Here is a 12521-nt window from a genome sequence, read left to right as displayed (position 1 = left end):
TAGTCTCCCATACAGTATAATGGGGGGTTGGTGTCGGCGTTGCGGGCCAAATATAATCACCCTGCGGGCCAGATTTGGCCCTTGGGCCAGAGTTTAACATGTGTGGTCTATGGGCACAGAAGAATCTATTATGGATTGTTTTTTGCAGATGGGAAGTGTAATTAGCCTGTCAAAAAAGGCTATTAAATGACTGCCAAACAGCTTCCATGTAGCCTATCAGCAGTCAATTAACAGTCACAGCAAATGCAGTGCGAACGCACCCTAAGGATAGCTATCAAAATGCAAAGATGTGAAGAAACTGTTTAAACGTCACTATAAGAATGTAGCATATATATATATATTATCAAGCATCATAAAGTACACATTCAATATTGATTTATTGCAGAATCTTTTTTATGTAAATTACCGGAGTTAAGATAATATGATGTGAAACAGTCTGATTCACCTGTTATGTGTTGCTATGCAGATGTCCTATGAATATAGTTGAATGAGACTTGCTTGTTCTGACTCCTGTAAAACACAGAACAATACCTTTTAATTTGGATGACGTTACCATAGAACCATGCCTGGAGAGCACAACACCATTATGTCAGAGGCACAGAGGATAACAATGCTCCGAGGACCCTGAGCATTCGGGACGGACAATGAAACACATTTCTGTTCCTCTCTTTACACAATGTTCCACTGTCATTTATTTCTCAGTATGGCTGATGTCTTATATCTATATCTTATCTGATATATTTTTTCTTTTTAGGCAGGCTGCCTTTAAAACTTGATGCCATATGTCTCCCTGTACTTCATGGTAATGCACCTATGAGCCATTCATATGGAGGACATTCCTTGGATCCCCTCCATTATCTAAAAACAGCACACTGAACCAGCCCCAATACTCCCAGAATCCCTTTGATCCCTCATTCCCAAATCAACTGAAAAAATAGAACTATGCACACATACATATTGTATAAAATACCTCACCCCGTATGGTAAATTTACATTAAGACAAGTTGTGTACCTTAAAAGAGAACAGTTATTACAGCACACAAACTTCTACGTTTTCATAAAAAAAAATATTATTTTATTGAATCCATTAAAAATGATACAATAGAAACAAAACATCCTGGCAATAGTAAAGTGTAACCGCCTTCGCATTTCGAACCATGTGAATGGCTCCTAGTCATACGAGGAGGGAAATTCGGATGAGGTGAGCTGAACAAACACATTTTCTCTTTTTAGTCTACCTTAATATATTACCTTATACATATTAGATGGCTGTCGGGTGAACGACTTTTCTCCGTGAGAACAATGTGATCGGCAGTCCGAAATTGAACATGCACGATCGATATCTCCTCCGACCATCAGTCGGATCAACCCATTAATATCGCCAGGTTTGGCCAACATTAGTCTAATGTGTATGAGGGCAAAAGACCCACTGTATGGAAAACCACTGATAACGCATCATTATACTACAACACATCAGATCAGGACTTAGTTCTGCTCTAGTGAAATCTCAGCTTTGCTACATAGTTACATACAGTCATGGCCAAAAGTTTTGAGAATGACACCAAAATTATATTTTCACATGATCTGCTGGCCTCTGGTTTTTATTAGTGTTTGTCTGATGTTTATATCACATACAGAAATATAATTGCAATCATATTATGAGTACCAATAAGTTATATTGACAGTTAGAATGTGTTAATGCAGCAAGTCAATATTTGCAGTGTTGCCCCTTCTCCTTCAAGACCTCTGTAATTCTCCCTGGCATGCTCTCAATCAACTTTTGGACCAAATCCTGACTGATAGCAGTCCATTCTTGTATAATCAATGCTTGCATTTTGCCAGAATTTGTTGGTTTTTGTTTGTCCACCCGTCTCTTGATGATTGACCACAAGTTCTCAATGGGATTAAGATCTGGGGAGTTTCCAGGCCATGGACCCAAAATCTCTATGTTTTGTTCCATGAGCCATTTAGTTATCACCTTTGCTTTATGGCAAGGTGCTCCATCATGTTGGAAAAGGCATTGTTGGGCGCCAAACTGCTCTTGGACGGTTGTGAGAAGTTGCTCTTGGAGGACATTCTGGTACCATTCTTTATTCATGGCTGTGTTTTTAGGCAAGACTGTGAGTGAGCCGATTCCCTTGGCTGAGAAGCAACCCCACACATGAATGGTTTCAGGATGCTTTACAGTTGGCATGAGACAAGACTGGTGGTAGCGCTCACCTCTTCTTCTCCGAATAAGCTGTTTTCCAGATGTCCCAAACAATCGAAAAGGGGATTCATCAGAGAAATTGACTTTGCCCCAGTCCTCAGCAGTCCACTCCCTGTACCTTTTGCAGAATATCAGTCGGTTCCTGATGTTTTTTCTGGAGAGAAGTGGCTTCTTTGCTGCCCTCCTTGAAACCAGCCCTTGCTCAAAGAGTCTCCGCCTCACAGTGCGTGCAGAAGCACTCACACCAGCCTGCTGCCATTCCTGAGCAAGCTCGGCACTGCTGGTAGTCAGATCCCGCAGCTGAAACAGTTTTAAGATACGGTCCTGGCGCTTGCTGGTCTTTCTTGGGCGCCCTGGAGCCTTTTTGACAACAATGGAAGCTCTCTCCTTGAAGTTCTTGATGATGCGATAGATTGTTGACTGAGGTGCAATCTTTGTAGCTGCGATACTCTTCCCTGTTAGATCATTTTTCTGCAGTGCAATGATGGCTGCACGTGCTTCTTTAGAGATAACCATGGTTAACTGAAGAGAAACAATGATACCAAAAACCAGCCTCCTTTTAAAGTGTCCAGTGATGTCATTCTTACTTAATCATGACTGATTGATCGCTAGCCCTGTCCTCATCAACACCCACACCTGTGTTAATGGATCAATCACTAAAACGATGTTAGCTGCTCCTTTTAAGGCAGGACTGCAATGATGTTGAAATGTGTTTTGGGGGTTAAAGTTCATTTTCTGGGCAAATATTGACTTTGCAAGTACAGTAATTGCTGTTAAGCTGATCACTCTTTGACATTCAGGAGTATATGCAAATTGCCATTACAAAAAATGAAGCAGTAAACTTTGGAAAAATTACTATTTGTCTCATTCTCAATACTTTTGGCCATGACTGTATATTCAGTTGTTTATTAAGTATTCACTGTTAGTGGATGTTTAATGTATTTCTCTATCTGACGATCCTTTCAGTTCATGTGTGAAGTAATAGAAAGCTACAAGCGGGGTTGAAACTTTTATAATGCAAAATTTGTTTCTTGCACCCATAGTTTTTCATTCTACGGAGTGTTGATAATTAGTGATGAGCGAGTATGTTCTGTTAACCCTTTCTCTGAGTATGCTCAGGCCGAGCACCGAGCAGTTAAATGTCTATTTCTTACACATTCCTCACATGTATTAAAGCTGTCAAACAGTTGCAAATCATGCACACGGGAGTGATTCAAACATAACACCGAGTACGCTGAAGATAGTCGGTGCTCGCCCGAGCATACTCGGCGAAAGGGTTAACAGAACATACTCGCTCATCACTATTGATAATGAAATGGTCTCCTAATTCATGGCTTCAGCAGCCCTTCATAGTTTAAAGGGTTGAACTTGAGTCATCAAGACAATCATGTCTTTAGCTGAAGTAGTCTTGACAATCAGCTGATTACTGGCATTTGAAACCTCGGCGAACTGCTAATTTCATGAACTTGAAGTTGCAGAAAGCAATACAATTCCTCTGCAATGGAAAACCAGTATTACATGCTGACAATGTATTATATGGCCAGGAGAGGTCTGGTAATCTACTCATTTCTCGAAGAGTCAGTAGATCAGAAACCTTGAAACTTATTTGACAATTTATCAAAACTGTAATAATTTTGGGTCAATTATTGAATATTTTTGCAACCAGACATCATTCTGGAATCCTTAGTGATTTCAGTATTGCGCATAACAATCTAATTTTGAAAATAACATGTAAAAGCAATTTTGCTAATTTCCAATTCCAGATTTTTTTCATGATTAAGTGATGAATGGAAACATATTGCCAGTTGATATCAGATTATAGTTTAATACTGATGTTTTTTGCCTTACATTGCTATTGTAAAGCTCTTTGTATCAAGTCGGGTAAATATCTTTAGTTCCGTACTGTTTCTCAGTTGTCAATTTACACAAAAATGAATTCCTGTAATGTGTTTTAAGCTTATACTATCTTCGGGAACTTATGTTTGCCAAGAGTAATTCTTATTTGTGCAGGATTTTCTGCCGTGAGGTTGAGAAAACAACTTTGTCATTAAAGCAAATAACTTAGGAAAGCAAGTGCAAATACAATGGCCATATACCAATTAAAATATAAGGGCCAGGACAATGGCTGTCCGAAATAAAGAGGGGGAAGGTAATATACATTGCTGTATGTAGAGTACAGTATGGAGCAATGTATAGCGTTATTTTCTCTAATTCGATAACTATATAGTAATAAATTAAAAATAATGCATCTATCCAGAAATGGTACACTTTTATCAGAGTTATCCACACATCCACCCACTATGGAGTATCCCAAACTGGAGATGTGAGGCCTCTGATAAATTTCTCATCCTATCCTTGAAATATGGGGGAAGCCTTTCGATTAACACTTCTAGGTACGTCTGTTAATTTTAAGCTAGAAACTCCTTTTCGCTGAGAGAACGTTAATGTTAGGATGGTGAGGGCTCATTTTGGGAGGGTGATGTTGGGTGGTAATGTTCCTTTCTACATGAATGAGATACAGACACGGGTCCGTATGAATGCAGCCCATGTCTATTTTAGAGAGGTAAGTTAGTAAATCTGGTCCCTCTATACAATAATACCAAATATCAGCTGTGAATCTTACCTTTACTTCTGGATACATTATGAAGTGTCAGATTAGAGTGATAAATTCTTTGTTAGTTAAAAAAAAAAAATCTATTACACCCATAATTTGGTATAATTTGTTACAAAAGTGTTGCAAAAAGTTTGTTTTGTAACCCCGGATTAGCTGTAAGTATAGGAATGAAATGTCTAATTACCTGTAAATATCCGGCTAAGCAGCTATTAGCATTGAGGTGACATATGAGAAGCCCTGTCCCTTCTCCCAGCAGCATGTGGATGCCTCCTCTCCTGCAGGGCCTGGCCGGACTCGCACCGTCACCTCTATAGAGCTGTGTTTGCATTCATGTCTCCGTCTTATTGAGCCTTCGTTGCTTGGTTACAATTTTCTTGACAACAGCAGGACAACCCCCTTCTCCCCACTAAGTGCCAGCGACATGCGTTTTGACATTGGCAAAATTCCTTTTTTTTAACCCTCTAATTGTTTAATAGTCCACTACTTTAACCAAAGCAGTAACCATCTGGTATTGTCATCTAAGAGCCTAAAAGAAGATCAGGTGGTAGAACTTGTATTCTGAGCAAACACTGACAGTCCAGCTTTTATCATTTACCAACTCAACTAAAAAATCTCAATTGTCCAGCATCCCACAAGGTTTCACCCAAGGCAAACATAATTTAAGTGATTAGATGCACATCTTGTTTGAGTTTGACTGATGATGATTACATAAAGAATAGTCACTTATTAATGAAACAGATTTCAATATATTCAATTATTGCATTATTATTCTGACCATTAACTCATAGCCAAATCTATAATATTATATATTGTATTAACCAACTCCAGGGCCCCACTTTTCACCTACATGCAAATATGACATTATCCTCAATCGTAAATGTATATAACAATGAACTGGGTAGATTGGTAAATGAATAAGATGCCGCCTTTGTCTGTACATAGTGATTCAAGTATATTGTGCCAAGTACTGCTCATATAAGAGGGTGGTGGCCTACTCTTGCACGGGGGCCCACCGGAGGATTGTCCTGTTCTCCTGGTGGCCAGTCCAAGCCTGATACTACTGTATGTGTCTGTCAGTGAAATAAGAAGATACAAGTGATCTTAGGTTCAGAGGACAATAAACTGTGAGATTGACCATTTATCGTCTGCCAGTCAGATGCTCCAGTTCTTGGACTGTTGTGAGCTTTATCTGAAGTAATCACATTACCATTGTGTGTTTCCTTGACTATTCCATGAATGTTATTTATGGGGCGTTTACCCAGCAAGATAATCGGGAACAAACGTTGTTAGAAATTCTCGTTTCACGATTATCTTGAGGTGTAAACAGGCTGCTGATCACCCAATGCACTAGCAAAATGCTCATTCATCGGGTGAAATGATCTTTTATGCAGCATAACAGATCATCATTCTCCGCGGTGCATCGTCCTGTATAAAAATGACTCGTAGGAAGCTAAGAAAAAAAAAATGGCAGCCTATGTGCACTGAGAGATCTAGCATAGAGTGCTCAGTATGCATCATTTACTGTGCTCTGTCTGTGCAAACAGCTATTCAAACCACTGCCAATTGGTAAAAGTTTAGTACTCTGCAGCCGTATCGTGCCGAACGGTTGGTCTATGTAAATGGATCCTTAGTTAAAGGGAACCTCACAGTTGTATAAACACCTATAATCTAATTACATGGCTGTATTTGCCTTTTATGGCTTATTACAGGTTACTTTATTGTGTAGGAAAAGTTTACAGTATACAGTGATACTTACCTTCTCAAACTTCTTTTGCCGAATATCCAAAGCACCTTAACTAATCGAAAAGGCATGCACTATGGGTGGACCAGTCCTGCCCTGTCAGCTAATAGCATGCCCACTCAGGTCTGGCCTCATCCTCTCCTCCTACTACTTTGCATCTTTGAATGATGCAAATTTGGGCAAGCGCAGCTTCATAGATTGTAAGCTTGCGAGCAAGGCCCTCACTCCTTTTGATATCTGAGTTATGTTTATTCTGTAATCTCTTTATTGTCTGTACAACTTCTCTCTAAAATTGTGAAGTGCTGCGGACGGGGCAGGACTGGTCAACTTTCCGACTGATCAAAGTAAGTTGGGCATGCTGCAAAAGAAGTTTGAAAGTGGATCACTATATAGTGTAAACTTTCCACATACAATGGGGATGTCTGTAATCAGCTGTAAAAGACAAATGCAGCCATATAATTAGTTTATGAGTGGTGATCCAGCTGTCAGGTTCCCTGTAAACATAATGCCTTGTTTTGAAATCCCATTATCAAATATGTTACATTCAAGACAATTGAAGTTGGTAGAGAACCTCATCGTTCATCTTTTAAGACCCGCCTCATCTTCCATCTCACTCTGAAGGACCTGGAATGCCCACACATTACATGGACATCCTGTTGATTACAATCAGCTCTGTGTAATGCTTATTTTTCCTGCAGGGATATTGAATGGTTCCTACTAGATACCCCTCCTCCCCAAACTACAGCTAATGACTGGCTCCCAGCAGACTAAAGCTGGCCAAAGACATTCGAGAGCTGTCGGCTGTCAGCTATCTCTTTTGATTCCTCCATACTCTTGAACAATTGGCTGAATTTATAAGTGTTTTTAATGATCAAAAGAGATTGTCCAAAGTGGTCAACTACTTTATCACAGTCGCCATACACCCTGAGGGTCTATTGAAAGGGGCTTTACTCTTTCAGAGTACAGACTCTATTAGCATTAAAAATGCAAGCAGCAAATTAATCACACTCCCCAAGTCCAGGGCTGTACACCTACTACTGCTTAGGACTCTATTGTCTGGCAGCAGCAGTGATGGCATGTTGACAGCACTGCAGCCAATCACTGAGCTCATTGGCTCTGCCAAAGTAGATGGAACAAGCTGCTGAGCTCAGTGATTGCCTGCATTGCTGTTCACATCACCACGGCAGCCAAACAACACAGACCGCGGCAGAGGTGGGGACACAGCACTGGACCCGGGGTGGTTAATTAAAGTATTTTTTTCTTTTTTAATGCTAATAGAGCCTTTGGACAAAAGTTTTCTGAACGGCAACAATCTCTGTAAGTATATAATCAGATGTAAATCACTTTGATCGAATGTCACAGCATTTATGTGCCCATTCGCCCTTTATAAGACCTCATTCATACGTCCGTGCCTAAACGCGTATGTTAAAATATGGTACCGGTGTCATCAGTGTTTTGGATCAGTGGCTCATCAGTGTGTGCGTTTTTACCATCAGTGTGTCATCAGTATTTTTCACGGATTGATAAATTCTCCTATTCTTTGCAATGTTATATACAGACAGAACACGGATGTCTTCTGTGTGGTCTACGAGTTTTTCACAGACCCAAAGACTTGTATTGGCCCTTTTCATCCATATACCGAAAAAAACGGACATATCTCCGTGAGTTTTGCATTTACAAATGGTCTGTGAAAAAAACACAGATATCACAGAATATAATGGGTACATGTTGTACAATTAGATACAACACATTTGTGTAACACGGACGTTTAGGTGTGTAGTATCTGGACTTGGGTAGACACCCTTGACCTGAACAGCAGCTGCATGTTTATTCAGCTTTTCAGCTTTCTAATGGCATGTCAGCTCCAGAAATGTCTGTAATGTGTTTGTGCTCCAATATTTGCAGAGGTTTGTTTCTTTTATTTGAATGGCTGATCAACCAATATCAATACAGAGAACAATCTGTCTGTAGGAGGTATACCACACGCTGACTGCTTCATAGTTTGCTGAATTGTTCAGATGCAACATGACATTTTGCTTAGACAATGTATGGTATATAAAGAAAAAGAAAGTAAATGGTCACGGCTATTTCAACAAACGTTGCATAAATCAATAGTACAAGCTAATATAAGAAACTTTCTCATATATCTTTTCAGATAAATATGCTCCTTGCACCTCCTGAACTCATTATTCACTCCTAGAAAAAGCTAAAATACATCTTAAGCCACCCACTCCCACCCATACACCTTAAATAGCTATTAGTAGAACGATGGCTTGGCTGATCGTTCGGCCAGCAGCCATCTCCTGTGTTAAGCAATCCTGTGTTATGATAGAGCCACAGTAACGTGGCATAGGGCGGTAGCCATGGGCAAGACACTCGTCTCTTGCGCCTCGGCATGTTACATGAAGGTGGGGGTCTTGGCTGGGTGAGTGGACTTGGTGTGGTGTGCTATGGGGCGCTAAGCCCTTGCTGGCCACATGTTAATGATGACTTGGGTTGGCCAGGACAAGATGCCTGACAGTGCAATGAGGAAGACCAACTGTTAAAAATAAACTTTTTACTAAATGATAACTTGATAGGTAGGGATTATATACAGTAGATAGCGGGTACACAACTTGATGAACGTTTCTTTCTCAATACAGAGCATTTTGAAAATGCGAAGCAGACCCTCAGGATGGCACCTCCACTCGGACTGTCTCTGGGTCTCAGACTTCTTCATCACCCTGGAGATGGCCACCGCAAGCCACCCTCTGGGACTATTTTTTTTAGGAATTGCACCCACTTACCTACCAACAAAAACTTTGAGCGTGGGAGGGAAGGGGACCGCATCGGACAGAACGAGTGTTCACATACACCATGTGTTTGGTGTGCTCTTCTAGAAAGCCGTACCCTTGATCACGATCAAAACACAGGACCATCTCCTTTGTCATATGTTGAGCCAAGTCCTCACCTCTAGGGATGTCCAGCTGTGCCTGTACCAGTTCCTTTCTTTTTTTGTCCCAGATCACGTCCACGATCCACTGCGCCTTGGTAGTAGGGGGTGTGTGTTCAGTGGTGGGGTACCCACCGGCGTCTGGGGCTGTAAGGTTTCAAGACGCTTGGCCCTTCCACGGGCCATGAACCAGGCCATGATCAGGGGCTCAACCTCCAGCTCACATCCGGTCTTTGACACTTCCTCAGAAGCGCCGGTCACCTTTTCCACCAGGCCGCCCGGCCTCACCACCTCCTCCTCGCCCGGTCCTCTCCGCAGGCTGTTTGCTATGTGCCAGGCCTCCCTTCACCAAAAAAAATTCCCACTCTGCCATCATCCCTCTTGTCTTCAACACCGTATTGCACTGTATTCTCCTGGACTTTTTAACCAACAAATAGCGCCATCTCGCTGCTCGACATCCTTCGTCACGACTCTGCCTTTTGCTGGGTGGGGTTCTCTTTGGCTCACCATCCTGGTTCTGTATCTCCTCCGCTAATTTTCTTAAGTCACGCTTCACTAGACTGGCCTTTTCCTTCCACTTCGTTTACTGCAGCAGCCACTGTAGGCTGACACTTCCAGCTCCAATACTTCCTCCGGTAGGCGTAACCTCTGGAAGGCTGGACAACTCCACGCATCCTTCTGTTTCTTCTACACCTATGATGAGTGGGGCCTTTTCATTGTTCTGTGCTACTAATCGCCATTACAAAGTTTGTGCTTGGCGCCATTTTAGGTAACATAATGGTGCCATCCACCACATAACTCAAGTCTTCCCCGCATCATTTTCCTATTCTGGCTGCAAGACATGATCCTGTTGACTATCCCAAGTGTAACGTGACATGGGTCGGTTGCCGTGGAAGAGGTACTTGTCTCTTGCGCCACGGCATGTTACATGAAGTTGGGGGTTCTGGCTGGGAGGTATGGACTTGTGCTATGGGGGGTGCTACGCCCTGGCCGCATGTTACCGATGACTTGGGTTGGCCAGGACCAGATGCTTGACAATTTAATGAGTGAGACCACCAGTCAAAAATAAACTTTTTACTAAACGATAACTTGGTAGGGATTATATACAGTAGATAGTGAGTACACAACTTGATTAATGTTTCCTTAAGAATGCGAAGCATTTTCCACATACAGTTTAAATTCCTTCCTCTTTACTGGCTTTTTCTCTATCTTCGCCGTTCTCTCTACTTCACCACAACCCAGCTCAGTACTACTGTCCAGCTAGGAAGAGTCCTATTCTCAATTGGTTCTGCATATTCTTTCCCTTCTAGGGAACTATATTGCTGGTATGGCCAGTACTTACCTTCTTTGTCACTGATTCTCTGGAACTCCCTCCTAGGGTACTCTATTTGTCTCGCGTACTCTGTCCTGTTTTGGCCAGTTACCAATCAGAGTTGTAAACTCTGTGCCGTACTGCTTGGTGTCCTCTCCCAAGAGCTGTCTTTGATCGATCACTCTGTACCTTCAGTCACTTCTCCTCTTTTTTCCACTAGGGTCTCGCTATCTTTATCTCAGTCTTCTCTCACGTTAGGGACACCCAAGTCATGCGGAACTGCTCACTGATCAGACCTTAGGTCTACTTTCTACGCACACTGGGCCCTTGCTATGCTCTGAGAGGAAACTGTCTCTATCACTTTACCTTAGCCCATCCCACTCTGGGCTGGTCCCAACCATTAACTCTAACTTTCCCTACTATCAGGCAGCACACCACAATAATATCATTAACGCAAGTCACAATTCACATTACACAACATAATAATACGCTTGTTCGTCAAAGAGGAACGTGGGCAATATGTCAAACTACCGTACTTACACCGCTGCTAGAAGTTTCTGGTGGTGGCATAGCTCAGGGAGAATAAAAGGATCTGAAGTCTAAAATTAGACATGCTGGACTGACAATTGACGCGCCCCCTGGGCCAGTGTTGTTTGGGGGATACCCGGAGCCGGATCAGATGGGGGTTGTAGTCTCCGAGTGGCGGTGACCCGGTCCGTGCCCAGGGTGTCAAGCTCAGTGTGTGGCAGTCCTACAGATGTTACTGGATGTTCTTTTATGTCGACTACGCCACCCGTTGATTTGCGGTCAATACGGCCGCCGCTGCAGCAGGGTCCGCTGAGGCTGGTGGTGTTTGTGCAGCTCTGATAGTATAACCCCCAACGGGAGGGGTATAGCCTCAGGGGGTCAGGTGTAGAGGATGGTGGTTGTGGAGGTGCAGTGAGGATGGTAATGAGACTCAGAGTCGGGCTGTGCAGTTCAGGGTCTTTACTTACTGCTGTTATGCTGGTCACTCCGGCCTTGAGTGACCGCCCGAGCCGTGCTGCGTCCACCAGGTCCTGGACTCGGCCAACTCCCAAGTAATTCTGGAGCGTGATCCTGAGCTCCCTTTCTGACGTTCCTTCTCTCTGGCCTTCCCCACCAGGGATCCACCTAAGTCCGGCTCCCTCGGGCCTCTTGTTGGTAAACCCTTGTCTCTGGGTTCCCTGACCCTATTCTTGGTTTGCCTTCCGGGTGGATTTAGTGGGTGGTCGTGGCAGATCCTGCCCACGACCTCCGGTCTCTGGCTAAGGATTAGTGCCCTCCACCAGCTTGGGATCCGGTACCCTTGTGCCAACTCTTCACCCTCTGATCTAATCTTGGGATCTTGGAGTTCCCTCTTCTCCCCCTCTGGGTCCTTCTTTCTCCTCTCTCTCTTTGGGCCTTGGAGCTGCTCTTCTCCTCTGTTCTCTTCCTCTGACTCTACTCTGACAAAAGACTGACAGACTGACCCTGATCTAAGATGGTTCCCACCTTATATACTCCCTCTATGTGTGAGCTCAGGTGACCAGCACCCAATGAGCTCCTAGCATTACCCAGACTGCTCCCCCTATCTGCCCCTACACTACTGGGATGTTCCACCCCCCTCCCACTCCAGCCAGGGACAGACACTGTCGTACCTGCACATTTCTCTAGTGGGAGTACCATTGATCTGTCCCCCGGAAATGGGATGTA

General features: G+C 43.0%; 1 protein-coding gene across 2 annotated transcripts in view; it reads right to left on the bottom strand.

The window, feature by feature from the left end:
* Positions 1-5190, bottom strand: part of TBATA (thymus, brain and testes associated) — a 96831-nt gene extending 91641 nt beyond the window's left edge. Inside the window, exons 1-2 of one of the 2 annotated variants that reach the window (XM_073681445.1) lie at positions 5008-5190; positions 446-510 (exon numbers count right to left, since the gene is read on the bottom strand). The gene's annotated coding sequence lies outside the window, so the exon portion shown is untranslated. The remainder of the gene's footprint in view (positions 1-445; positions 511-5007) is intronic. The other variant, XM_073681446.1, reaches the window with a different exon arrangement.
* Between the last annotated feature and the right edge of the window lie 7331 nt (positions 5191-12521).

Source organism: Phyllobates terribilis, unplaced genomic scaffold, assembly GCF_046119375.1.
Source record: "Phyllobates terribilis strain yellow unplaced genomic scaffold, ASM4611937v1 Scaffold_5__5_contigs__length_657084704, whole genome shotgun sequence".
NCBI lineage: Eukaryota > Metazoa > Chordata > Amphibia > Anura > Dendrobatidae > Phyllobates > Phyllobates terribilis.
The sequence above is the reverse complement of the archived record's forward strand: the minus strand, read 5'-3'. Positions and strand labels throughout refer to the sequence as shown.